This window comes from Meles meles, chromosome 2 (genome assembly GCF_922984935.1).
Source record: "Meles meles chromosome 2, mMelMel3.1 paternal haplotype, whole genome shotgun sequence".
Classification (NCBI taxonomy): Eukaryota; Metazoa; Chordata; class Mammalia; order Carnivora; family Mustelidae; genus Meles; species Meles meles.
The window spans coordinates 12,459,553-12,487,251 of NC_060067.1; the positions used below are offsets into that span (position 1 = coordinate 12,459,553).

General features: G+C 35.7%; 1 pseudogene; it reads left to right on the forward strand.

Moving 5' to 3' along the window:
• The window catches only part of LOC123936787, a 40,310-nt pseudogene that overhangs the window by 7,136 nt on the left and 5,475 nt on the right, over window positions 1–27,699 (forward strand).

The window sequence follows — 27,699 nt, forward strand, 5'->3', positions numbered from 1 at the left end:
GCCTCTTTCAATTGCACACCATTAATGGCTTTTTAAATTTCAGCTTGGTTAGATTTTTGTTCTCTTATTTCTCCAGAAAGGGCTTTTATTTCTCCAGATGGGGTTTCTCTAAAATCTTCCATGCCTTTTTTGAGCTGACCTAGCCCTTTGAGAATCGTCATTCTGAACTCTAGATCAGACATCTTGCAATGTCCATATTGATTAGGTCCCTAGCCTTTGGAACTGCCTCTTGTTCTTTCTTTCTTTTTTTTTTCTTTCTTTTTTTTGTGGTGAGTTTTTCCACCTTGTCATTTTATCCAGATAAGAGTATATGAAATACAGAATAAAATAGTAAAAGAGTGTCAAAGACACTAGAAAAATGTATGCTATCTATATCAGAAGATACCCCATATTGGGGGGAGTAGGAAGGGGGTAAAAAGAAGTTTAAAAATAAATTTTTAAATTAAAAATACACACACATACACACACGTGTGTGTGTGTGTATGTGTGTGTATTAGACCGGTGAATAGAACGGAGCGACCCACTTGATTTTGGGTGTATTTTGGTCTCTTAGAAAAAACTACCTCCCAAAATTGTAAAGAAGAAAAACATATATACACAAAAATAAGGGTAAATATGATGAAGGGATGGAATATGACTGCAAAGATGAAAATTTTTTAAAAATTCAAAAAAAGGAATTGGTAAGTTAAGCTGATTGGGAAAAGAATGTGGAGAGAATTTGCTCAGGCTGGAGACTAGAACAAGGCCCTGTGCTCGATTTAGGGTATATTTTGATCTATTAGAAGAAGTTGTATCCCAAAATTTTTTAGGAAAAAAACCCTATATGTGTACCAAAAATAAAGTTAGATACAATGAACGATAAAATATGACTATAATAATGAAGGTTTTAAAAGTTTTTTTTAAGAAGAGCATTGTTTAGATAAATTAGTTAAAAAACATTAAAAGAGGAAATGTTTAAAAAATTAGAATAAAAAATTTAAAAAATTAACCTTGCAAGATTAAAGAATCATGAGTAGAAAGCCATGAATTCCATGCTTTGCTTTCACTCCTCTGGAATTCTGCTGTTCTTGATCAGTGAGCTTGGTCTTGGCTATATGTTCTTGTTGATCTTCTGGGGAGGGGCCTGTTGTAGTGATTCTCAAATGTCTTTGTCCGAGGTCGAACTGCACCACCCTTGCCAGGGGCTTAGCTAAGTAATCTGCTCTGGGTTCACTCTTGGGAGCTTTTGTTTCCTGAACACTTTCTGTAGCTCTCTGGGTGATGGGAATGAAAATGGCCTCCCAATCTCCAGACCAGAGGAACCGAGAGCTTGGGGTCCCACTCCTCAGTGAGCCCTCTGAGAAAATCACTCAATCACTCCCATCTCCCTGGTCACTGGCTGTGCTATGAGCTCACCCAGCCTGTGACTGAGCATTTCTGCCTCTGGTACACAACCCCATTTGGAGTCTCCAAACCCAGCAGATTCCTGCCACTCTGCTCTTCTGGTGGCTCTCCCCAGATCTCCCACTTGTGGGGTCCCTGCTCAAAGAGTAGTGACCTGATTGTGCCATGGATCATGGTTTCAGGTAATCCCGAGATGAGAGCTCTCTCCTCAGCTCCGTCTCTATAGCTGCCTTCTCTTCTCTAATACCTGTAGAGCTCTGCTACACTCAGACAACCCTGATCCTTCTGTGACCCTATGGGACCTGAGACCACACTGTCCCTGTGTGGGCTCCACCTCCACTTAGCCTCTAGAGCGATGTCCTCAGTGGAGCAGAGTTTTAAAAGTCCAAATTTTGTGCTTCATTTCTCCACCACTTTCCAGGAGCTGGCCCCTGCCCCAGCAGTCTATCTCCCCTTCACTTTGGATTCACTTCTCTGCACATCCTACCTTTCAGAAAGTGGTCGATTTTCTGTTTCTAGAATTTCTGCTCTTCTCTTCAATCTTCTGTTGGGTTTGTAGGTGTACAGAATGTTTTGATAACTATCTAACTGAACTCCTGTGACCCGATGTCCTCTCAGTCTGTAGCTATTCTGCCATCTTTATTCCTTCTCCAAACCATAGGCTCTTTTAAACACCTTTGGCTAAATTATTTCAAGCTCCTTTCAGAAAATTACCTGGTATATTCATATTGTAATATTCCTGTTTCCTCTACTTTTTGCTTGCGTTTTCCCTTCAGGAAGACCCACTATTTTATCTGAGTTATTGAGGAAAGATGAAATATAACTCATTCAAGTCTACTGGAAACCTGAATTTCCTCACCCACTGCTACCACATTTTCAATTTATTTGAGAACTCACCCACAAACCTGGCAATCCCCTACCAATAGTAACCTATTTCTGTATGTTTTGCTTTATTTACTTTTCATTTTCAGTAGAAATGATTCTGTATTCTTTATTTAGAAGGTCTGATTACAGTGAGAAAGATATGGGAAGCTGATATATGATAATTAAAAATGTAAATATTTCTAATATCATTAAAATGATATTAGATGAAATTACAATGTGAATTTCATTATCATTGCTAAGTAACATATTATACCTGGAGACTTTGGGAATAGGGTCAGTTAAGGCCTTTATTATTCAACACACAAGAAAGTATCACTCACTCATTCAAAGAATATTCTGGAAGTGACTAGTTCAGACATAAGTCCTGGATATTCAGAGAACAGTGTAGACAGAATTTCTACCCATACATGCTTGACATTCTACTTGGAAAGACAGAATATAAGCATGTGATAAAAATTATGTGAAAAGTATTATAATATTACAATAAGGAAAACCTCAATAGTAATGAACATTCAGCAGGAATCATTGAAAGGTATCTCATATCACTGATAAGTGAGACCTGAAGAGGAAGCAATGGGGAGAGAGGAAGACTATGAAAAAGTAAATCAAGTAGAGTAATACAGATAGTTCCTGAGAAGTCTGTTTTGTCTAATAGAAAGAGGCTGAATAAAGAGGCTTATGATGCTGGACAAGTATGTTATAGACAAATAACTATAAGGCTTCTGAAGCATCTACTAAGGGCATTAGGGAGTTAATAAAAAGGGATAAAGGAAGTATGAAAAGGGAGAGATATGACCAATTTCCTTTTTCAGAAAGTATCCAAGATGCCATCACTGGATTGTATTGTAGAGGGGTAAGAATGAAAAAGAGAACCATTTAGGAGGTTGTTGCAAGAGTTCAGGCAACATGATGGAAAAACCAGATATTAAAGATAAGACTATGCCTACTTTTTACATTATCAGCCTCATATTTCTTTCAGTGAAAAGATTATTTAATATCTATAAAATCCTTAAATGTCTCTGGCACATAGTCAGTGATACAAAAGTGGTATTAACTACAGTCATGATTTTGTTACTATTATGAGTATTATTAAAAATCTAAATTGTGTCTGCCTAATTTGATATGATTCCTCATTGAATAAGAACTAGTTTCCAAAGATAAAGACTGTTATTTTCTAGCAAATTTTTAGATATTCTGTGCCATAATGAAGGGTAAACACATAGTTTGAGAATCAGATGAGGAATTTGAAATTCTCACATTTTTTGGTAAGTGTTAAGGCTCTTCACGAGTATTCTAGCTTAAGGGGAAGACAATTCCTCAACAATATTTTGTGTCCCCCAACAATACTGACAGCCAAACCCAAAATTATTTGCCTTCCTTACAGCATTTAAATAATTCCTCATATGTGAGCCCAGAGTTTGACACTTAGAGCATAAAATGGATGTGCTTAATGGAGCAAGGGTTCTCTGCCATATACCAAGCCTGTATGAAACTTCAGTAAAGATCCCATAGGGAACATAAGTTCTTGACACCATAATGTCAAAATGATCGAGGGGAAAATGGACATTGCATGTATGATAAGGACCATAAATTCTGCACACTTATTAAACTTCTACCACTTCTATCTGGAAACTACCAATAGTTTCAAGTTACAAAGTAACACTGTTAGTATATAGGATGATATTTCTTACAAGAAAAAGAATATATGTGTTTTAAATTCTTTGTATATCTTTAAGACATTGGCAACAAACATCCTTTACTGAGCTATTAAATGATCTATTCAGAGATCCTTTTTGTCTACCATTTGATTAGCAGCAACATAAACCTGAGGTCTTATTCAGGGGTTAATGCAATTTCTCTTGATTACAAATTATTCAGGCAACCTATGGAAACTTTCAAAAGGTAAAGCCTGAGGTAAGATTAGTGAAAGTTCTATTTAATCTAATACTATTCTTGGGAGATGTTCCCCTTCACACTAAGAGACAGTGACAATGTCAATAGGAATGGAACAAGAGGAGGAGGAAGAGGACAAGGAGAAGGATGATAAGATGTATAATCATAATTAGTACTAGTAGCTGCTGTTATGATGTTGAAAAACAAGACTTGAATCCAAGTCAGTGATTATGAGGCCTGTCCATATTCTTTATTACATAAAATAAAGAGTTCTTACAAACTACTTGCTTCCCATTAATTATGAGGATCCCAGAATACTTCTGTAATATCCTTTTAAGAAATAAGGCATCTGGCAAATTGCAACAAGATTCTCTAAAAATGTTTATACACTTACGGGGTGCCTGGGTGGCTCAGTTAAGTGACCACCTCTTGATTTTGGCTCAGTTCATGACCTCAGGGCTGTGAGATGGAACCCCACACTGAGTTCCATGATGAGAGTGGAGCCTGCTTAATATTCGCTCTCTCCCTATACCTCGGTCCTTCCCCCTCACTTCCACACACACACTCTTTCTTTCTAAAGAAAATTTATACATTTTTACTTCATAATATGCGTACACAAAATTATACAGAGAAAAATAATCAAAATGTGCAAAAAAATGCAGGTATTTTTTCACATCAAGTATATACTTGGATGGAGACCAGAGGTGAATCTTACTTCTTTTTTTATTCTTTTTCATACTTTTCCAAATATTCTTTCAGTAAGCCTGTGTTATTTTTACGAGGATATCATAGAATGAGAACAACTAGTCCAAGTCAGTGATGAAACTAAAGAAAGATTATCTTCTTCTAGAAGTAGTCACTTCTACTTCTAGAAGAAGGACATCTTCTACAGCACGGCTGAAGAAGGCTATCAGCAGAGAGCTAATGAGATAAAACATTGAACATAAGTAACTATAAATGTTGCTACAGGTTGCTGACTCCCAGAGATTATTAGGATGCCCATTGTTAGTCACAGGAGAGTACAGTGACTTTCATGTGAAACTAACATCATCAGGGTGGAATTTTACTTTAAAAAAAGATTTTATTTATTTATTTGTTTGTTTGTTTAATGGAGAGAGTTGATGGGGCAAGGGTAGAGAGGCAGAGGGAGAGAGAGATTCCCAAGCAGACTTCCCCCTGAGGGCAGAATCTGATGTGGGGGCTGACTTTAGAATGCTGAAATCATGACCTGAGCCTAAATCAAGACTCAGACCCTTAAGTTATTGAGCCAACCAGGTCACCAGGGTGGAATTAAATGTTGAATAATTCTCTGGACAATGTATGGTCTGCAAGTTAAAGTTTAAAAACTTTTTTCTTTTCTTTATCCCATATATTAAAAAAAAAAAGCTTTTTGGAGAAGCTAGAAAACAATGAATAGAATGAGAAAGTATACTCTTCATACTGGAAGGATTAATCATTATTTTATAGAGTGAAAATAACAAATAATGAATTTTTAAAAAGACCAAAAGGAAAAGAATAAAATGAAAAGATAAGTGTAGTTTTGACAAGATATCCAGGAAAATTTTGCTCCTCTGTATTTCTTTCCTTTTCTTTTCTTTCTACCTTCCTTCCTTCCTTCCTTTCTTCCTTTCTCTCATTCTTTCTTTTTTCATTCTTTTTCTTTTTCTCTTTCTTTTTTTTTTTTTTTTTTTTGGTAGAAGAGTACCTCGAGCAATGAGGAATTATTTTAGTATAGAAAGTAATAAATATTCTTAAATTGGTAAGGATCTGGGATTAGAAGTCAGAATAATTACAAAACAATTCCAGTTGAACGTGGTTTTACCAAGAGTTTTATATAGTCTGAACTGAGCTGCTCAGGAGGGTGAGCACAGCTCTGCTGGAGAGAACCCTGCTGTAGATTTCCCACTGTGGTGCAAGTGCTCTCTGAGGCTTCCAATGTGGTGTAACCAAGGCCCCGACCCTCACTGCCAGTTACACAAAGCACATTCTAATGAGACATCAATTTTATAAGTAGGATTTCAGGGCAAAAGGTGCTATACATAAAGAAGACAAAAATACTGTCATTGAAATAAGTTACTATATAAGAATATTTCTGAATAATAAATAGGAATCTTAGAGCTATTATATCAAAATTCCAAAAGTAATACTGAACTCATGAATGACAGCACATCTTAACCAAGATGTGTGTTTAAAGAGTGTTTCAAGAGTGTTTCAAGCAGAGAGCTTGGGAAACGCTGACAAATGTTAAGGTTATGTATAAATTATGAAGATGAGAGAAAAATGATATAAAGTCATCCCAATCACAATATGATTTTTTTAATGCTTGTAGTCAAAGTGAAATACTAATGACTAAACAAAAGCAATTCTCTAGAAAACCTACCTGAAATAAACACAAGTGATTTAATAGAACTACAGTAACAAGGAATTGAAGGTGAGTTTATATCCTGTTGTGTGACTTCCTTACAAGAATCTATGTTAGTCATTAGTAACATTATAAATAAAGAATCTAGATATAATAAAACATACCTAGGAGCATTTCCTCCTTGATACTGTATACTGGCTCTCTTTTGTTTTTTGTTTATACATACAAACACACATTTCCACACAGAAACACCCACACATTTGGACAAATATACATAATAAAGGAAATCAGTCTCATACAATTGTACACTCCCAAAGGAAATAAGGGATTATGTCTCTGATAAATATCCACTGATGAAAATGAAACTCAGACTCCTCAAAAAATTAAAAACAGAATGACCATTTGGTCTACTAATAACACTTATGGGTATATATCCTAACAGAATCAAAATAGGGCACCCATCTTCATAACATCACTATTTAAAAGAGCCAAAAGGTAGAAGCAACACAAGTGTCCACTGATGAATGAATCAGTAAATGAAATGCTGTATATGCACACAGTGGAATAATGCCCAAACTTAGAAGAAAATTTTAACATGTGCTACAACAGGAATGAACCTTAGGACATCATTATGCTAAGTGAAATAGGCCGATCACAAAAAGACAAATTCTGTATGATACCAGTTCTATGAGGAATCTAGACTAGTCAGATTCATAGAAATAGAAAGTAGAATGATGGTTGCCAGGGAATGGTAAGGAGAGAAATGGGGCATTATGGTATAATGGGCATAAAGTTCCAGTTTTACCAGATAAAAAGTTCTGGAGACTGAATGCACAACAAAGTGAATATATTTAACACTACTGAACTATATACTTAGGAATGGTTAAGATGGTAAATTTTATGTTATATATATTTTACCACAGTAAAAAATATGCCACTACTCTAATAATGCCCGATAATACATTATTTAGTTATTCATAGCTGTCTTTTCTTTCAAGAGTGGTTTCCATGCTGTTGCTCTTTTGTGATGGAACATATCCTTCCCCACAGGAAATGGAAGAGTTTGTCCAGAGGTCTGGAGAAAATGGTATTGTGGTTTTACTCTGGGGTCCATGGTCAATAACATGGCAGAAGAAAGAGCCAATGTGATTGCATCAGCCCTTGCCCAGGTTCCACAAGAGGTAAAGTATCTTAATAGTGGACAACTACTTAATATGTCTGTTAACTCTGTAAAGGGTCTGATTACACAAATTTCTTGCATGAAAGTGAAAATTAAACTATTATGATGGCTGCAAATTACCTCAGATATCAGTTTGAAAACCAAAATAGACAAAACATGTGCTGAAATAGTACAGAGGGTGTTTCACAGACAATAACTTTGGCATTAATATTGTGATCAAAAGAAATAATATCTAAGAGGTACAGTGTGAAGTTCTGGTATTATAATGGTGGTGTGGGCAGGTATAGAAATCACCAAATTTTGTTGTCATTCGTTCCTTTTCCTTACATGATTTCTGAAGGCTCTTATACATCACTGATATTCTCAGAGAGAAGTTAACTTTAACATAGTGTTAAATAGGAAATCATAAAAGTCTGAAAGGCATAGTGCACTTCAGGCTTCCCACATAATCGAGACCTCTCTTATTTCCCATGAATTTTGGAATGGGCCTATGCAGTATGTTTTCCAGGGTGCTCTTCAGAGAAAGGATGGCCCAGTGCTCATCAAATTATGTCTAGGTATTCATCCAACCACAGTGATTTAGAAAAAAGAAAAACCATCCTTGTGGACTGGGTCCTGCTAATGTCTGAAGAGGTAGGCCTTGTCCTTCAGAAAACCCTGTGCTTTCATCCATCAGAGTAAAGACTCTGTTCCTAATCCATCAGAATATTAACTCCTCCTGATTGAAGAAGGAAAGGGACATATAAAAAGGAATCAACCAGAAGCAAGCCTACCACTGGAAAGTTTCAGATGCCCCTTCTCTATAAAATATAATTGTAAATTCTTTCTAATACATGGAATATACTTGGAGTCTCTGCATATTTGTGAACTACTTCTTAGTTTTCTCACTGGGATAGCTTTCTTCTTATCACCTTCCCTAATTCACTGAGAACCTGAAATTACATTAATACTCACATAGCAAATAGATGTTAACCACTTATAAATTAAAACCCAGCTTATGAGGATAGTTGGGAATTCCAAAATCTATACCTAATTTTGGCATGGCATTTGGAAATGGATTGCTAGAGGAAACCATATGAATGAATGCTACCAAAGCACTGTAGCACATCCTTGAAACATTAGCAGTCAAATAGAAGCATCACAGTATTTGATATTTTCCACAGATACACTGTTATTAAAAACTGAAATAGACTCTTCTTTTCTACATTTAAAGAATCTGCAAACTTAGCTATTTTGATGACACTGGATCTTTTTAAAAAATTGTGTCTTGAAATTTTTCTTGGAAGTGATTATTAATAAATAGTAATCAAAAAACGCTAGACATACATATGAAGCAGAAGTTTATTAATATTAAGTTGTTAAATATCAGAATTATTTCATTCTTACAAATTAACTGATTGTATTGATTTTATAAATCAAAAGATGTAAAACTCTAATAAAATAATAAAATGCAACAAGTAGATATAAGTAAACAACTTTCCCCCCCAAATCAAAAAGATTTAAATAGGCTAATGTTAAATCTGGAAGATGAGAACTAGTATAATAAATAGTTAAAGTAAACAGACACACCATTAGGAATTTGCCACCTTTTTTGACTAGAATTATAATGACTACCTTAAAATGTTTTGTATATTTTCAGTGTTTGTTGATAATCTCATTTGTCTAACTCCTAAGTATGAAACATTATGATTGCATTTATACTTAATTGAATATTAAAATAAGTACATGTAATATGAGTATTCCTGATACATCAGTACTTTATTGGTTTTCCTTATGTAACATCTCTTGTCCTTGTTTCTTTATCTCTCACGTCAGGGGTTTTACTAGATGTCTCTTCATCTATCTAGAGTCTAACATGCTATAACTTCGAGGTTTGACTCATGAAATAAGGTATTTTATTTACCCCTATAAGTTCTATGGAGAATTAGTGGTAAGGAACCAGCCACCTTACAGCCAAATACTCACTGTATAAGTAGATCCCCCAGAATGACCTTCAGGGTAAGAATCTGGAACAAAAATGCTAAAATGATTAGCAGCCAACCAGAAAATAATAGTTCTCCAGGGAAGAAATATATTGAACATTTTCTTCTTATTGAAAGCCTCAGGAAAAAAAAAAAAAAAACTTTCTGATATATATTTCCCAGTCCTAGACAGAAAGGATAAGATACCACAGTTAGTATTCTACTAATTGTTGGCATTTTATTACACACAGTCACATTTGTAATGTCCACAACAAAGTATCTTTACTTTCTGTGTAATTACTTCTTACAGAGCAATTTTCGACACCTTTCTGGATTGTCTTTTTGTCTCCTAATTCTCTCCTTAGAGCAATTATTACCCCCATTGTGGGGATATATCAGGGGGCACTGAAAACTAACATCTTCTCTTTTATAACTAGTGTCTCTCTATTTTCTATTTTAAAAAAACACTCACAGTCTTTCATAAAGTGGGAACATATTTCTTGATAAAAAACAGCCTTTCCTTTTTTGATTCCTATGTCACCAGCATCATACTTCCTGCTGCCTTGACACAGTATTTGTCAGACTCAACAGCTTCACTATTTCATTAAGGGAATATATTCTAACATGCCCCCAGTTTAAGACGCACTCTTTTATATTCATTTTTCAAGTCACAAGAAATACACCTGTCTTCTATACAGCCTTCACTTACCTTTCCAGCTGACTTAGCACCTCTTCCTTTGAATTCTGAATGACATGCTAATGCAGTTTGAATTGTACAAACCTGTTGTATAAATACACTGCCTCTTTCAAAACCTTATATCATCCCACTCTCTTCTTATTTCTAAGACTTATAACCAATAACTTGCTGAAATTCACTCAATTTCAAGTAATACAAAACCAAGGATTTTGTAACTCATGGTGGAACCAAAGGCATCTACTAGGCAGTCTATCATGGGATCCCATGGTAGGTATTCCTTTGCTTGCAGATCAACCTGATAACATTGCCCACATGAAGACCAAGGGAGCAGCTGCCAAATGGGACTTCCACACAATGTCTAATACAGATTTTCTCAATGCAAGGACAGTCATTAATGGCCCTTCATGAGTATTATAATTTTTTTCAATAGCTAGAATTATTGATAGGTTCTTCTGTCAACAGGGACTATATGAGTTTCATCCCATTCTTGAGGCTAATTTTGAAATTAGAAACATGAATTAGCTGATCTTAAATCCACTTTTGTTTTCAACCATCTATTTCAAAGTTGCATTTTAACCTCATAGATTTAGTAGACAACTAGTGCAACAATTTTCTACTCCCTTAATATAAAGTAATATACATAATTGTAAGAAGGGCACTTCTTAAAAATAGGATAGAACCCATAGAAGGTGAGACTGATGAATTAGATTACATCAACTCAGTATCTATAATTTCTGAAATTAAAAATTGCTTTTTGCTCAAAGGTTGATTATATTATCATTATTTGAGTAGATATTGTAATAAAATGTAATTCACATACCATAATTTGTCTGTTTAAAGTACAAAATTCAAATATATATAGCACACTTACAAAGCTATGAAACCATCCCACAACATAAATTTAGAACATTTTCATCATCCTTAAAAGAAACCTCATATGTCCTAGAGGTCATTTTGTATTCCTCCTCCCCAAGCAACAATTAATCAAATTTCTGTCCCTATAGATTAGCTTTCCTGGATATTTATATAAAAGGAGTCTGCCATCCATGGTCTTTTGTAGCTAAGTTCTTTTATGTAGCACATGTATTTTTAAAATTAAAATTTAAAATTTTTATAATTTTTGATGAAATACCTTTTTGGTAATTAAGTTTTCTGTACTCCAAAGGAAAATATTATGTTCTGGCATTTGTAGAGCCTAAAATGGCAACCATCACTCAGCATTTGTTACTACTATCAGCATTATTATTTTAGGAGGATATCACCTAAAGAATACATTAAAAATTAACAGAATAGAGAGCCCAGAAATGGACCCTCAACTCTATGGTCAACTAATCTTTGATAAAGCAGGAAAGAATGTCGTATGGAAAAAAGACAGTCTCTTCAACAAATGATGTTGGGAATGTTGGACAGCCACATGCAGAAGAATGAAACTGGATCATTTCCTAACATCACACACTAAAATAGACTCCAAATGGATGAAAGATCTCAGTGTGAGATAGGAATCCATCCAAATCATTGAGGAGAACACAGGCAGAAACCTCTTCACCTCAGCCACAGCACTTCTTCCTAGAAACATCACCAAAGGCAAGGGAAGCAAGGGCAAAAATGAACTATTGGGAATTCATCAAGATCAAAAGCTTTTGCACAGCAAAGGAAACAGTCAACAAAACCAAAAGCCAACCAGCAGAATGGTTATATTTATTTATAAATATATGTATTTATATATAACACATTTGCTAATGACATATCAGATAAAGGATTAGTATCCCAAATCTCTGAAGAATGTATCAAGCCCAACACACAAAGAACAAATAATCCAATCAAGAAGTGGGCAGAGATATGAACAGATATTTCTGCAATGAAGACATCCAGATGGCCAAAACACCCATGTAAAAGTGCTCAACATCACTTGGCATCAGGGAAATACAAATGAAAACCACAAGGAGATACCACCTCACACCAGTCAGAAGTACTACAATTAAAAAGCTAGGAAACAACAGATGTTGGTGAGGGTGGAGAGAAAGGGGAGCCCTCCTACACTGTTGGTAGGAATGCAAGCTGGTACAGCCACCCTGGAAAATAGTCTGGATGATCCTCAAAAATAAAAAAAAAAATAAAATAAATAAAGCTACCATATGACCCAGAAATTGCATTACTGGGTATTTACCACAAATATGCAGTGTAGTGATCCAAAGGGGCATGTGCACCCCAATGTTATAACAGCAATGTCCACAATAGCCAAACTATGGAAAGAGCCCATATGTCCATCAACAGATGAACAGATAAAGAAGCTGTCGTATAGATATGCAGTGGAATATTATGTAGCCATCAAAAAATGAAATCTTACCATTTGCAACAACATGGATGGAACTAGAGGATATTATGTTAAGTGAAATAAGTCAGTCAGAGAAAGAAAACTACCATATGATCTCACTGATATATAGAATTTGAGAAACAAGGCAGAGGATCATATGGGAAGAGAGGAAGAAATGAAACAAAAAGAAACCAGAGAGGGAGAGAAATCAGAAGAGACTCAATTTCAGGAAATAAACAGGGTTGTTGGAGTGGGGTTGAGGGATGGGGTGCTGAGTGATGGACATTGGAGAGGGTATGTGTTGTGGTGGGTGTTATGTGAGACTGATGAATCACAGACCTGTACTTCTGAAACAAATGCTACTAATAATTGAAAAAATTCGTGGAAACAAATGATAATGAAAACGCAATGGTTCAAAATCAGTGGGACACTGCAAAGGCAGTCCTGGAAGAAAATATATAGCGGTACAAGCCTTTCTCAAGAAACAAGAAAGGCCTCAAATACACAATCTAACCCTACACGTAAAGCAGATGGAGAAAGAACAAAAAAGAAAGCCTAAACCCAGCAGGAGAAGAGAAATAATAAAGATCAGAGCAGAAATCAATGAAATAGAAACCAAAAGAACAGTAGAACAAATCAATGAAACTAGGAGCTGGTTCTTTGAAAGAATTAATAAGATAGATAAACACCTGGCCAGACTTATCCAAAAGAAAAGAGAAAGGACCCAAATAAATAAAATCATGAATGAAAGAGGAGAGATCACAACCAACATCAAAGAAATACAAACAACTATAAGAACATATTATGAGGAACTCTATGCCAACAAATTTGACAATCTGGAACAAATGGATGCATTCCTAGAGACATATAAACTATCAAAAATGAACCAGGAATAAATAGAAAACCTGAACAGGGGCACATGGGTGGCTCATTCTGTTAAGGGACTGCCTTCGGCTGAGCCCCACATTGGACTTCTGGCTCCGTGGGGAGTCTGCTTCTCCCTCTGTCTACTGCTCTGCCTACTTGTACTCTCTATCTGTCAAATAAATAAATAAAATTTTAAAAAAATAAAAAAGTTGACTTTTCACTGAAAATTAAAAAAAAGAAAAGAAAAGAAAACCTGAACAGACCCATAACCAGTAAGGAGATTGAAACAGTCATCAAAAACCTCCAAACAAACAAAAGCCCAGGGCCAGACAGCTTCCCAGGGGAATTCCACCAAACATTTAAAGAGGAATTAATTCCTATTCTCCTGAAACTGTTCCAAAAAATAGAAATGGAAAGAAAACTTCCAAACTCATTTTATGAGGCCAGCATCACCTTGATCCCAAAACCAGACAAGGATCCCATCAAAAAAGAGAATTACAGACCAATATCCTTGATGAACACAGATGCGAAAATTCTCACTAAAATACTAGCCAATAGGATCCAACAGTATACTAAAAGGATTATTCACCACGACCAAGTGGGATTTATTCCAGGGCTGCAAGGTTGGTTCGGCATCCACAAATCAGTCAATGTGATACAATACATTAATAAAAGAAAGAACAAGAACCATACGATCCTCTCAATAGATGCTGAAAAAGCATTTGATAAAGTACAGCATCTCTTCCTGATCAAAACTCTTCAAAGTGTAGGGATAGAGGACATATACCTCAATATTATCAAAGCCATCTATAAAAAACCCATCGCAAACACCATTCTCAATGGAGAAAAACTGAGACCTTTTCCGCTAAGGTCAGGAACATGGCAGAGATGTCCATTGTAACCACTGCTATTCAACATAGTACTAGAAGCCCCAGCCTCAGCAATCAGACAACAAAAAGAAATTCAAGGCATCCAAATCGGCAAAGAAGTCAAACTATCATTCTTTGCAGATGATATAATATTATATGTGGAAAACCAAAAAAATTTTACTCCAAATCTACTAGAATTTGTACAGGAATTCGATAAGTGTCAGGATAGAAAATCAATACAGAAATCAGTTGCATTTCTTTACACCAACAACAAGACAGAAGAAAGAGAAATTAAGGAGTCAATCCCATTTACAATTGCACCCAATACCATAAAATACCTAGGAATAAGCCTAACCAAAGAGGCAAAGAATCTCTACTCAGAAAACTATAAAGTACTCATGAAAGAAATTGAGGAAGACACAAAGAAATGGAAAAGTGTTCCATGCTCATGGATTGGGAGAACAAATGTGAAAATGTCTATGCTACCCAAAGTGATCTACACATTTAGTAAAATTCCTATCAAAATCCCATCCATTTTTTTCAAAGAAATGGAACAAATATTCCTAAATTTATATGGAACCAGAAAAGATCTCGAATAGCCAAAGGAATATTGAAAAAGAAAGCCAAAGTTGGTGGCATGACAATTCCAGACTTCAAGCTCTATTGCAAACCCGTTATCATCAAGGCAGTACGGTACTGGCACAAAGACAGACACATAGATCAATGGAACAGAATAGAAAGCCCAAAAATAGACCCTCAACTCTATGGTCAACTAATCTTCAACAAAGCAGGAAAGAATGTCCAATGGAAAAAAGACAGTCTCTTCAACAAACGGTGTTGGGAAAATTGGACAGCCACATACAGAAAAATGAAATTGGACTATTTACTCACACCACACATGAAAATATACTCAAAATGGATGAAGGACCTCAATGTGAGAAAGGAATCCATCAAAATCTTTGAGGAGAACACAGGCAGCAACCTCTTCCACCTCAGCTGCAGCAACTTCTTCCTAGGAATGTCACCAAAGGCAAGGGAAGCCAGGGCAAAAATAACTATTGGGACTTCATCAAGATCAAAAGCTTTTGCATAGCAAAGGAAACAGTTAACAAAACAAAAAGACAACTGACAGAAAGGGAGAAGATATTTGGAAACAACATATAGATAAAGGGCTAGTATCCAAAATCTATATAGAGCTTATCAAACTCAACACCCAAAGAACAAATAATCCAATCAAGAAAGGGGAATGGGTGTTAGCGTGTGTGATTCTGTGTGAAATATTAATTTTATGGTGTCCTTATTTGTTGTTTCTCTCATTGCCAACCCAGAGAATAAATGTGTCTCTATTTCATGTATTTTAAGTTCTAGAAGTTTGAAAAAATTTTCTCAGATATTTTTGTCTGTTTTACTCTCAATAAACATAAAACTTGCATGCAATGAATAAACTTTTTCCTTTGAAATTAATTTTTAACTTGTTCTGTGTCTAAACTGCATTTAATCTCTGCATTCAGCAGCAACAGAGTGTGACCAGTGCAGAGCAGGGTGTGAAGGGGCTGCTGACATGTCTGAGAAATGGACCATGGCAATTCTGCTGCTGCAGTTCTGCTCTTGTTGTGAATTCTGTGGGAAGCTTCTGGTGGTGGTCTTGTGACACGAGACACTTAATGTAAAGGTCATTCTGGACAGACTCACAGAGAGAAGCCATGGGGTAACGGTGTTGACTGCTTTATATACTCACTTCACTGAATACAAGAAACCTTCCCTCTTGAACTTCAAGGCAATCCACTCACCAGACATCAAAACATGATTTGAGAATTAAAATAATAAATTTGTAGACCTAGCTCTTAAAGTCTTGCCAAAGTAAACATCCTACCAGTCAACAATAAAACTGACAGATTACTCTGTTGAAATGATTGAGAGAATGAAAGTCCTATGTGAGAGTATAATCTACAATCACACTTTAGGAAACCGACTATTGTGCAATGTTTATGGATCTTCTGATGCCCTGTGGAGAGCTGGTGGCTGAACTGCTTGCAGTCCCTTTTGTGATCACTTTAAGAATGATCAGTAGGATCACTTCATCTGTAAGAAGCATGAACGAGAAAGATTGTGGGAAACTTCCACCTCTACCTTGCTATGTGCCTGTTTATATGACAGGACTAACAGACAGAATTACCTTTCTAGAAAGAGTGAAAAATACAATGCTTTCTGTTTTCTTTGACTTCTGGATCCAGGATTATGGCATTCATTTTTGGGAACAGTTTAAGGTGAGGCACTAGATAAAAGACTCTGCTTTTCATTTTAAACTTGTTATCAGAAGAAGTTTAGAAAGAATTAAGTGAAGTCTAGGTCAATTAAGGGAATACATTTTAAAACATGTGTCTTCCATTTTAACTCTACAAGTAATAACAATAAACTGGTTATCAAAAACTAAGTGGGAATGGAGACAAGAAATCTCTTGCCATAGTTCCTCTTTACAGTCATCAAATATTTCCCATAAGATACCTTCATACTTGTTAAATTCACACCCAGAGCAAAACAGAACACACAAAATTTATCAATCCTCTGAAAGGATAGTTTTTCATATTTGGATATGACATATAAGTCCAGTACCAGGAGTTTTCATATTCGAGGAAGTTGTAGATATTCTTGGTAAAAAGAAATAGTATAATATTGATTCGAACAGTAAGATAACCTACATATTGACACCAGTAATAAACTGAAATATGTCAACATTATCAACAAGATTAACAAAGAGATTTAATTTACCCCAGAAAGCTGATGATAATTGGGGATGATTATACCCGATCTTGTACCATTTGTATCGGAACAAAATGCTCACAATTTTTGTCACTCTCATAAATTTTAGATAAAATTTCAGAAAATCCAATTTGGAAACTTTTACCATGGCTGGCCATTGAAAAGTTTCCTAGAGTTCTTTACACTTCTTGTAGGGAGTGCCACACAGAAAAACCTGTAAAGTATTTAGAAAACTAAAAACCTTTGTTTCTTAGCAATAAAAGAGAGTAGATTTTTTTCTTTACTTCACTGAAATACATTTATTCTACCTGTTTTCATTTCCTTGCCTTTCCTGCTAAAAATGATTTTTCTCTGCAATTTTTCTAAACTCAAGTATGATCTGAATCATTCAACTCAGACAGGCTTCCACTTCAACTGACTTGAATAGTATGCACAGATATGAACAAACAAACAAAGGTTCATATTAGACAGAAAATATTATCTAATTCACTGAATATCTAATTGTTTCACAGAACTAATGGCCAAAGGAGCGCTCTTTGAAAATCCTTAGATTTAGACATGATTTGAATTAAAATGCATTGATTTGTTATAACTAATTAATTTAATAATCAGTACACATTAAAGATACATACTACAGGCTAGGCTCTATATAGATTTAGGTTAAAAAGAAAATGCAAGAATCTTGACATCAAGTCTGCCTCCAGAGGTAAATTACAGGGAGAAATATATATAGGTCACTGTCACACTTTGGTCAAATAGGATTATGAATAAAGATGTCTGGAAGGACTCAAGTTGATAACAAGAGGACAGAGGCATTATCAAAGAAGAAGAGGGGAAGGGCATTATTTATTAAGCAAAATTGTATATGGGCCATACTTCAGGCAATCTCCAAGAATTCTTTAAAATTAAAAACCATCTTACTTGGCTCACTGGGTAGCTTAAAATAATAGATTCATTTGGTAATAATATATATTGGTAGACAAAGTTTAATAAAAACTTAATTATATGTTTTATAGAATATCTATCATGATTATAACCCAACTATATCTGAATAATATAACTACAGAAAAGGAATATTGATCAACTTAATTTCACTGTTTCATGTCTATATTTCCTTATGTTTAACATTTTGAATGAGAGTTACACAATCATATACAGACTTTTTTTATACTAAAATTCACTTTCATTCTTTCCTTTCAACCTCACTCTACTAGTTATTGTGAACCATTGCTTCAAATATAGAATTTTCCTAACTGTTGTGAGTACTACCTTTCTAAAATGAAGCCTAAAGTCGTGTAAACTAACTCACCTGGTGTGGTTGGGGAGGAATTAAGTGAAACAAGAGAATGATTAATAGAAAATAATTACACAGGTGTTCATAATTAAGGATTTAAGTCACAAGGAAGTAGGCACCTAAAGGGCAAAAACCTATTAACTTAGAAGCTAAGAGATGGAATTTTAGTGTCATTTCTATCAACTCCAAACAAAGTGTAGGTGGGCAAAACTTTATTATCAAATTATGGACATTGGACTGTCACCCTTGGACAAAATTAAAAGCATTAAAACGGGTTGACTCTAAAGTGAGGCTTCTCTCCCTGTCTGTTATATCACTATCAATTGTGATTAGAGTCCTGAAATGAAAACTGTTCTTGTCTCAGGCTCTTTCTCTCAGGTACAAAACACATTTTTTTGATAAATAGAAATGATTGACTGGGTTATTTGCAATTAGTCATTCTTCTGCATAAAAATCTTAAAAGTCATACCCAAAATGTGTTCCCTTCAAAACACATCAACAAAAGGCAGCAGCAAACTGTGTGATGATTGCAATATACTTGTGTACCTCACATTCTAAAAAGAGGGCTATCATGAATTTGAATTACTCAGGAAGTTGTTACTTATAAAATAGTGGCCCATCAACTGAAGTGATGAGCTATAACTCAGAAGAATAAGTTGGGCTGATATTGATGGTGATCTTACAAGATGAGTGATCCTGAAATTATAACAGGCTGTTGGGCATGAACAAATACCTGAGTAGGAAACTAGAAACCATTGACTACTGACTTTATTGGATATTATGGAGTTAATCTATTCTGCACTGTTCTATTGATATTATGGAGTTAATCTATTTGCCACTGTTTAGTTAGAGAGAAAAATAAAAGATAAGAGGTAAATTATTTAGTTTGGAGCTCTGGTTTAATCTTTGGTTTAATTCCTTTTTTAAAAAATTAAAATAAAATGTATTATTAGTTGCAGAGTTAGAGTTCAATGATTCATCAGTTGTATATAACACCCACTGTTCATTACATCTTATGCTGTCTTTAAGGCCTGTGACCCAGTAACCCATTCCCCTCACCCCTCTCCCCTCCAGGAACCCCCAGTTTGTTTCCTGGGGTTAAAAATCTTTTATGGTGTGTCTCCTCTGATTTGATCTTGTTTTATTTTCCTTTCCTTTCCTCTATGCTCCTCTGTTTTGTTTCTTAAATTCCACTTATGAGTGAGATCATATGATAATTGCTTTCTCTGGTTGACTTATTTCACTTTGCATAATACTGTCTAGTTCCATCCATGTCATGGCAAATGGCAAGATTTCATTTTTGATGGCTGAGTAATATTCCCTTATATATATAGCACCTTTTCTTTATCTATTCATCTGTTGATGCGCATCTGGGATCTTTCCATAGTTTGGTTATTGTGGACATTGCTGCTATAAACATTGGGGTATCCCCTCAGATCTCTACATTTGTTTCTTTGGGGTAAAACCTAGTAGTGCAATTGCTGGGTATTAGGATAGCTCTATTTTTAACATCCAGACGAAGCTCCATGCTGTTTTTCAGAGTGTCTGCCTCAGCGTGCATTCCCACCAACAGTTTAAGAGGGTTCATCTTTCTCTGAATCTTCACCAACATCTGTTGTTTCCTGACTTGTTACTTTTAACCATTCTGACTGGTGTGAGGTGCTGTCCCATTCTGGTTTGATTTCTATTTCCCAAGAGATGTTGAGAAATTTTTTTTTTTTTCATGTTGTCTGTTGGCTATTTGTATGTCTTCTTTGAGACATACAAATATATCTCAAATGTCTTCTGCCCATTTCTTGACTGGATTATTTGGGTTTTTTTGGTGTTGAGTTTGATAAATTCCTTATGGATTTTGGGTACTAGATCTTTATGTGATAAGATATTTGCATATATCTTCTCCCATTCTGTTGGTTGTCTTTTGGTTTTGTCGATTCTTTACCTTGCTTTGTAAAGGATTTTTATCTTGATGAAATTCCCATAGTTCATTTTTGCCTTTGTTTTCCTTGCCTTTAGCGACATGTATATCAAGAAATTTCTGGGGCTGAAGCCACAGAGGTTGCTGCTTCTGTTCTTCTCTTTGAGATTGATGGATTACTGACACATGTAGGCCTTTCATCCATTTTGGATTTATTTTTGTGTATGGTGTAGGAAAGTTGTCCAGTTTCAGTCTTCTGAATATCAATGTCCAATTTTCACAACATCATTTGTTGAAGAGACTGTCCTTTTTCCATTGGATATTCTTTCCTGCTATGTCAAAGATTAGTGGACTATAGAGTTGAGGGTCCATTTCTGGATTCTCTATTCTATTCCATTGGTTCTATGTGTCTGCTTTTGTGTCAGTACTATATGGTTTTCATGATTATATCTTTGTAATAGAGCATGAAGTTCAGAAATGTGAGGCCTCCACCTTTGGTTTTCCCTTTCAACATTCCTTTGGCTATTGAAGGTCTTTTCTGGTTCCATACAAATTTTAGGAGTGTTGGTTCCAGCTCTGGGAATTAAGTTGATGGTATTTTGATAGGGATTGCATTAAATGTGTAGAATGGTCTAGGAAGCATAGACATTTTATCAATATTTGTTCTTCCAATCCATGAGCATGGAATGTTTTTCCACTCTTTGTGTCTTCCTCAATTTCTTTCAGAGTGTTCTATAGTTTACTTAGTACAGACTCTTTCCTCTTTTGGTTAGATTTATTTCTGGGTATCTTATGGTTTTTGCAAACGACATATCAGATAAAGGGCTAGTATCCAAAATCTATAAGGAACTTAGCAAACTCAACACCCAAAGAACAAACAATCCAATCAAGAAATGGGCAGAGGACATGAACAGACATTTCTGCAAAGAGGACATCCAGATGGCCAACAGACACATGAAAAAGTGCTCCACGTCACTCGGCATCAGGGAAATACAAATCAAAACCACAATGAGATATCACCTCACACCAGTCAGAATGGCTAAAATTAACAAGTCAGGAAATGACAGATGCTGGCGAGGATGTGGAGAAAGGGGAACCCTCCTCCACTGTTGGTGGGAATGCAAGCTGGTCCAGCCACTCTGGAAAACAGCATGGAGGTTCCTCAAAATGTTGAAAATAGAACTACCCTATGACCCAGCAATTGCACTACTGGGTATTTACCCTAAAGATACAAACATAGTGATCCGAAGGGGCACGTGTACCCGAATGTTTATAGCAGCAATGTCTACAATAGCCAGACTATGGAAAGAACCTAGATGTCCATCAACAGATGAATGGATCAAGAAGATGTGGTATATATACACAATGGAATACTATGCAGCCATCAAAAGAAATGAAATCTTGCCATTTGCGACGACGTGGATGGTTTTGGATGCACTTGTAAATGGGGTCGACTCCTTAATTTCTTTTTCTTCTCTCTTATTGTTTGAGTCTAGAAATCCAACTGATTTCTGTGCATTGATTTTATATCCTGCTAATTTGCTGAATTCCTCTATGAGTTCTAACACTCTTGGGGTGAAGTCTTTGGGGTTTTCCACATAAAGTATCATATTATCCAGAAAGATGATTTTGTTGATGAGTTCTTCTTTACCAATTTGAATGCATTTTATTTCTTTTTATTGTCTGATTGTTGAGGCTAGGACTTCTAGTACTATGTTGAACAACAGTGGCAAGAGTGGACATCCCCGTAGTGTTCGTTTCCTAAGGGGGAATGGTCTCAGTTTTTCCCCATTGAGAATGATAATCTCTGTGGATTTTTATATATGGCTTTTATGATATTGAAGTATGTTCTCTCTATCCCTATGATGAGGAGGGTTTTATTTTATTTTTTAAAACATTTTATTTATTTGACAGACAGAGATCACAAGTAGGCAGAGAGGCAGACAGAGAGAGAGGAAGGAAGCAGGCTCCCTGCTGAGCAGAGAGCCCGATGTGGGACTCGATCCCAGGACCCTGGGATCATGACCTGAGCTGAAGGTAGAGGCTTTTAACCCACTGAGCCACCCACACGCCCTGATAAGGAGGGTTTTAATCAAGAAAGGATGCTGCACTTTGTCAAATACTTTTTCTGCATTTGTTTTTTGTTGTTGTTGTTGTTTGTTTGTTTGTTTGTTTGTGGATGTTGAACCACAGTTCGTTCCCCAGGAATAAGTCCTACTTGGTTGTGATGAATAATACTTTTAAGGTCCTGTTGGATCCTATTGGCTATTATCTTGGTGAGAATTTTGGCAACCATGTTCATCAGGGTCATTGGTCTACAGTTGCCTTTTTGGTGGGGTCTTGTCTGGTTTAGAGATCAGGGTAATGCTGGCCTCATAGGGAGAATTAGAAAGTTTTCCTTCCATTTCTATTTTTTGAAACATTTTCAGAATAATAGATATTAATTCTTCTTTACATGTTTGGTAGAATTCTATTGGGAAGCCATCTGTCCTTGGACTCTTGTTTGTTGGGAGATTTTTGATTACTGATTCAATTTCCTTGCTGGTTATAGGTCTGATCAGATTTTCTATATGTTCCTCTTTCTGTTTTGGTGGTTTGTATGTTTCTAGGAATGCATCTGTTTCTTCTAGATTGCCTAGTTTGTTGGCATATAGTTGCTCATAGTATGTTCTTATAATTTTCTGTATTTCCTTGGTGTTGGTTGTGATCTCTCCTCTTTTATTCATAATTTTATTAATTTTGGTCATTTTTCTTCTTTTCAATAAGTCTGGAGAGGGGTTTATTGATCTTACAAATTCCCTTTAAAAAATGCTTCTAGTTTTGTTGATCTGTTCTACTGTTCTTTTGTTTCTACATCTATTTCCTGGTTGAAACATTCATTCTTTAGTAGGATGCTCTTTAACCACCATGTATTTCTGTTCCTTCCAAATTTCCTCTTGTAATTGAATTCAAGTTTTAAAGCAGTGTTCTGAAAATATGTGGAGAATAATCTCAGTCTTTTGGTACCTGTGGAGACCTTATTTGTGACCCAGGATGTGACCTATTCTGGAGAAAACTCCATGTGTACTTGAGAAGAATATGTATTCTGTTCCTTTAGAATAGAGTGCTCTGAATATATCTGAGAAGTTCATCTGGTCCAGTGTGCCATTTAAAGCACTTGTTTCCTTGTTGATCTTCTGCTTAGATAATCTTTCCATAGCTGTGAGTTGGGTGTTAAAGTATTCTACTATTATTGTGTTATTATCAATGTGTTTCTTTAATTTTGTTATCAATTGGTTTATCTATTTGGCTACTCTCATGTTAGGGGCATAAATACTTACAGTTGCTAGATCTTCCTGTTGGAGAGACTCTTTAATATGATATAGTGTCCTTCATCTCTTACTAAACTCTTTGGTTTAAAATCTAATTTGTATTCTTTAAGGATTGCTACCTAGCATGATAAATAGTTCTCCAGCCCCACAAATTCAATATGGAGGTATAAAATGAGTCTCCGGTAAACAACATATGGATGGGTCTTGCCTGTTTATCCAGTCTCCTACCTTGTGTCTTTTGACTGGAGCATTTAACACATATAATAGAGCAACTATTAAATGATATGAACTATTAAATAATATTAATTTTGTGCCACTGTATTACCTGGAAAGTTGCTGTTTCTGTATATGGTCTCTTTTCCTTTCTAGTCTCTGTTCCTTTTGGGCTCTCTCTTTGCTTAAAGTATTTCCTTTAATATTTTTTGCAGGGCTGGTTTAGTGATCACATTCTTTGAATTTCTGTTTATCCTTCCCCAGGTTAGGGAAGTTCTCCACTATAATTTGCTGCAATATATCTTATTCCCCCCTCTTTCTCTTCTTCTGGGATCCCAATTATTCTGATATTGTTTTGCTTTATGATATTATTTATCTCTCAAATTCTCCCCTCATGACCCAGTAGTTGTTAATCTCTCATTTTCTCAGCTTATTTATTCTCCAACATTTGGACTCTATGTCACTAATTTTCTCTTCTGCTTTGTCCATCCTAGCAGTTAGAGCCTCCATTTTTTTATTGCATCTCATTAATAAGCTTTTTTTTTATTTTGACCTGATTATAGTTCCTTTATTTCTCCAAAAATATCTTCTATTTTTCTCAACCTCAACTAGTATCTTTAAAATTGTTATTTTGAATTTTAGTTCTGACATATTGCTTATATCCATATTGATTAAGTCCCTGTCAGTCAGTACTGCCTCTTGTTCTTTTTTTGACATGTGTGTTCTTCCATCTTGTCATTCTGTCCAGAGAATAGATAAATGAGAGAACAAAATACAGAAATAGCAACAACTCCAGAAAAATTTACACTAAACAGATCAGAAGAGATAAGAAACAAACAAAAAGAAAGAGAGAGCAAGAGAATATAATATAAACAGGTGAATAGCATGGAGCAATACACTAGATCCTGGATGCATTTTGGTTTCTTTGGTGTCTAAGTAGATCCCGAATTTGTAAAGAAAAAAATGTATATATACATATATAGAGAGAGAAAGAAAATATATATTAAATATAAATGTAAAAATGAAAATTAGAAAGACTTAAAAAACGTTGATAATAAGAAATTAGTCGAAAAGGGAAAAAGCAATTATTGGAAGACTAAAGAATCATGAGAAAAAACCATGAACTCTATATAGCATTTTCTCCCAGTCATGAGTTTCAGAGTTCTGTGTAATGGGTAAACCTGCTATTAGCTAGAAGTTTCTGCTGGTCTTCTCGGGGAGGAGGCTGTTGTGCTGATTCTCAGGTGACCTTGCCACCAGTGGACTACATAGCCCTTGCCAGGGGACCAGGCTCAATTTAAGTAGCTCTGGATATCTGGAGCAGGTAGGGGGAATGAAAATGGTGGCACCCAATCTCTAGCTTGGGAGCTTAAAGTTCATGCCTCCAACTCTTCAGTGAGCCCTCACAGAAAAACGGTCAATCACTCTTGTCTCCTTAGTTTCTGTTCACATGCTGTGTTCACCCAACCTGTGACCAAGCATCTTTATCTCTAACACATGACCTGTTTTGAGTCTCCCAACTTTGCAGATGCCTGTGGCATGCAACTGTGCTGTTCTTTGAGGGGAGGGAGGGAGATATGGGCCATGGTGCTGCTGCTTGCTGGATTCCACTTGGAGAGTGGTCACCTGACCATGCTGTGATGAGTGGTTTATGGCAACAAGGAGCTGCAAGCCCACTCCTGGTCTTGCTGATTGTGTTTGCTTCCCTTCTTTATTGCCTGGGAACTCTGCCACACTCATGCACAGTTTTTTCTGTGACTCCAGGGATCTCGAGACCATACTGTCCCCCTTAGGATTCCAGACCTCTTTGCCACCTGAGTGCCTTTCAAACAGGGAGACACCCCCTCACTGGAGAAGACTTCTAAAAGTTCCAATATTGTGCTTCTTTGGTAGCCAGCTGACAGAGGTGCCCATTACCCAGTTTGTCTACACATATATTGTCTCAGATTCACATCTCCACACCTCCTACCTTGCAAAATGTGGTTGCTTTTCTATTTGAAAATTGCAACAATTGTTTTCTTAGATCCCCAGTTAAGTTCACTGGTGTTCGGAATTATTTAATAGAGATCTAGCTGAATTCCAGAGACCAGATGAAACTAGGGTCCCCTACTCCTCCACCATCTTCCCCCTCTAGCCCTTGGTTTATTTTCTGTCTGAAAATAAACTTACATATAATTAACTATGTTTTCCTTTCTTTTTCTCTTTTTTTAATTCCACATTGTTGCCTTAATACTCCCTTTCAATTCACATCTAGAAGCCATATTATTCTAGAACACCTAAGCTTATTTTTCCCTTAGTAGCTTATCTGTAAATTGGTGATGTGATTTTCTTATTTAACTTATAGGCTAATCCTTCCACCCAATCCTTTGTCTTCTCCAGGAAGATCCACTACTTGACGTGAGTCTCTGAGGAAAGCTGAAATTTGGTGAAGTCAAACATTTTGGGATTTTTAATTTCCTCATCCATATCTACTTAATTTTAAATTTCTCAGAGAATTTCATGGCAAGCCCACCAAATCTTTAACCCACTGAGCCACCCAGGCGCCCCAAGCCCACCAAATCTTTATGTAAGGTAAGATTATTATGTTGAAAGATTTTTGTATTCGTTATGATATGACTCCTGATTTTCCTTTAAAGATTACTGTCTTTGTAACAGAGACATGATATTGAACATCTTTGGTTGATCACTCTACTTCCATTTCCCATGTCAGAAGGGCTCTTAAGATACAAAAAGGTGTTTTAGGCATTCTACTGAGAAATTAGACTGAAAAATGGCATGATTGATGTACATCTCAAAATATTATTTCTATAGTATGGATAATGGATCAAAGTGACAGGAAAGTAGAGCCACGAAAATCACTAAGGAGACTGCTGTAATCTTCCTAAACAAGCTGATGGAGTTATAAACACAGCCAATTATCGTAATGGTAGAGAGATAAGCATCTTTTCCTCAGACACTTTGGGGTAAGTTCTACATTATTAATGAGTGAAAGGAAGTAAGAGTGGAGGGAAAGTAAGGAAATAAGGAAGTCTCCTGGATTTCCATTTTGAATGTTTATTTGATAGTGATGGTTTCTAATGATGTAGGAAACACATAGAGTTAGAATTTGTTTAAAATTGATACAATGAGCTCCATTTTTTGAATATTTACTTAGAGGAATAAGCCCACTTGGTAAGATTTTCAAGTAGAATTTTCTAGAAGTCATTGGATAATATAAGTCTCAACTTAGCAAACGGAAAAGGAAATATTGAGGGTCATCAGCATAAAGTAGAGTTCATGAGAATGAGAAAATATATCCAAATTTTGATTGATTTTTATCAACCTGAAATTAGGTCCCTTTTGAAATGAAAAAGAAAATTATATTATATCACATTCCTAAACCTTCCAAGAAAAATATGTAGAGTGCTAGGAATGTTGGAAGGAAATGATATTGAGAAATAGAAGTACTATTTAACTATCAATAGAGAGTGAGGAGGAAAATGTTTATTAACTTGTACTATGAGAATATTAACCTAATCCTTTTAAGAAGGTTGTGGAAAAAATGACGTTCTCAGGATTTTCAAGTTCCATTTCTAGGAAAATGTATATTGATGAAATTTCACTTCAGGATTATGAATGCCCTTTTTCTTGCCAATCAAGTTACAGCTGCAAACCAAGATCTATTAAGACTTAATATAATCAACCAATTTCTAACTAGAGATATCAAAAGAGAGGTGACAATTTCTCTGGCTCTCTAGATAATCTCCCATTCTAAATAAATTATCATCGAATTTCCACTTTTACACACACACACAC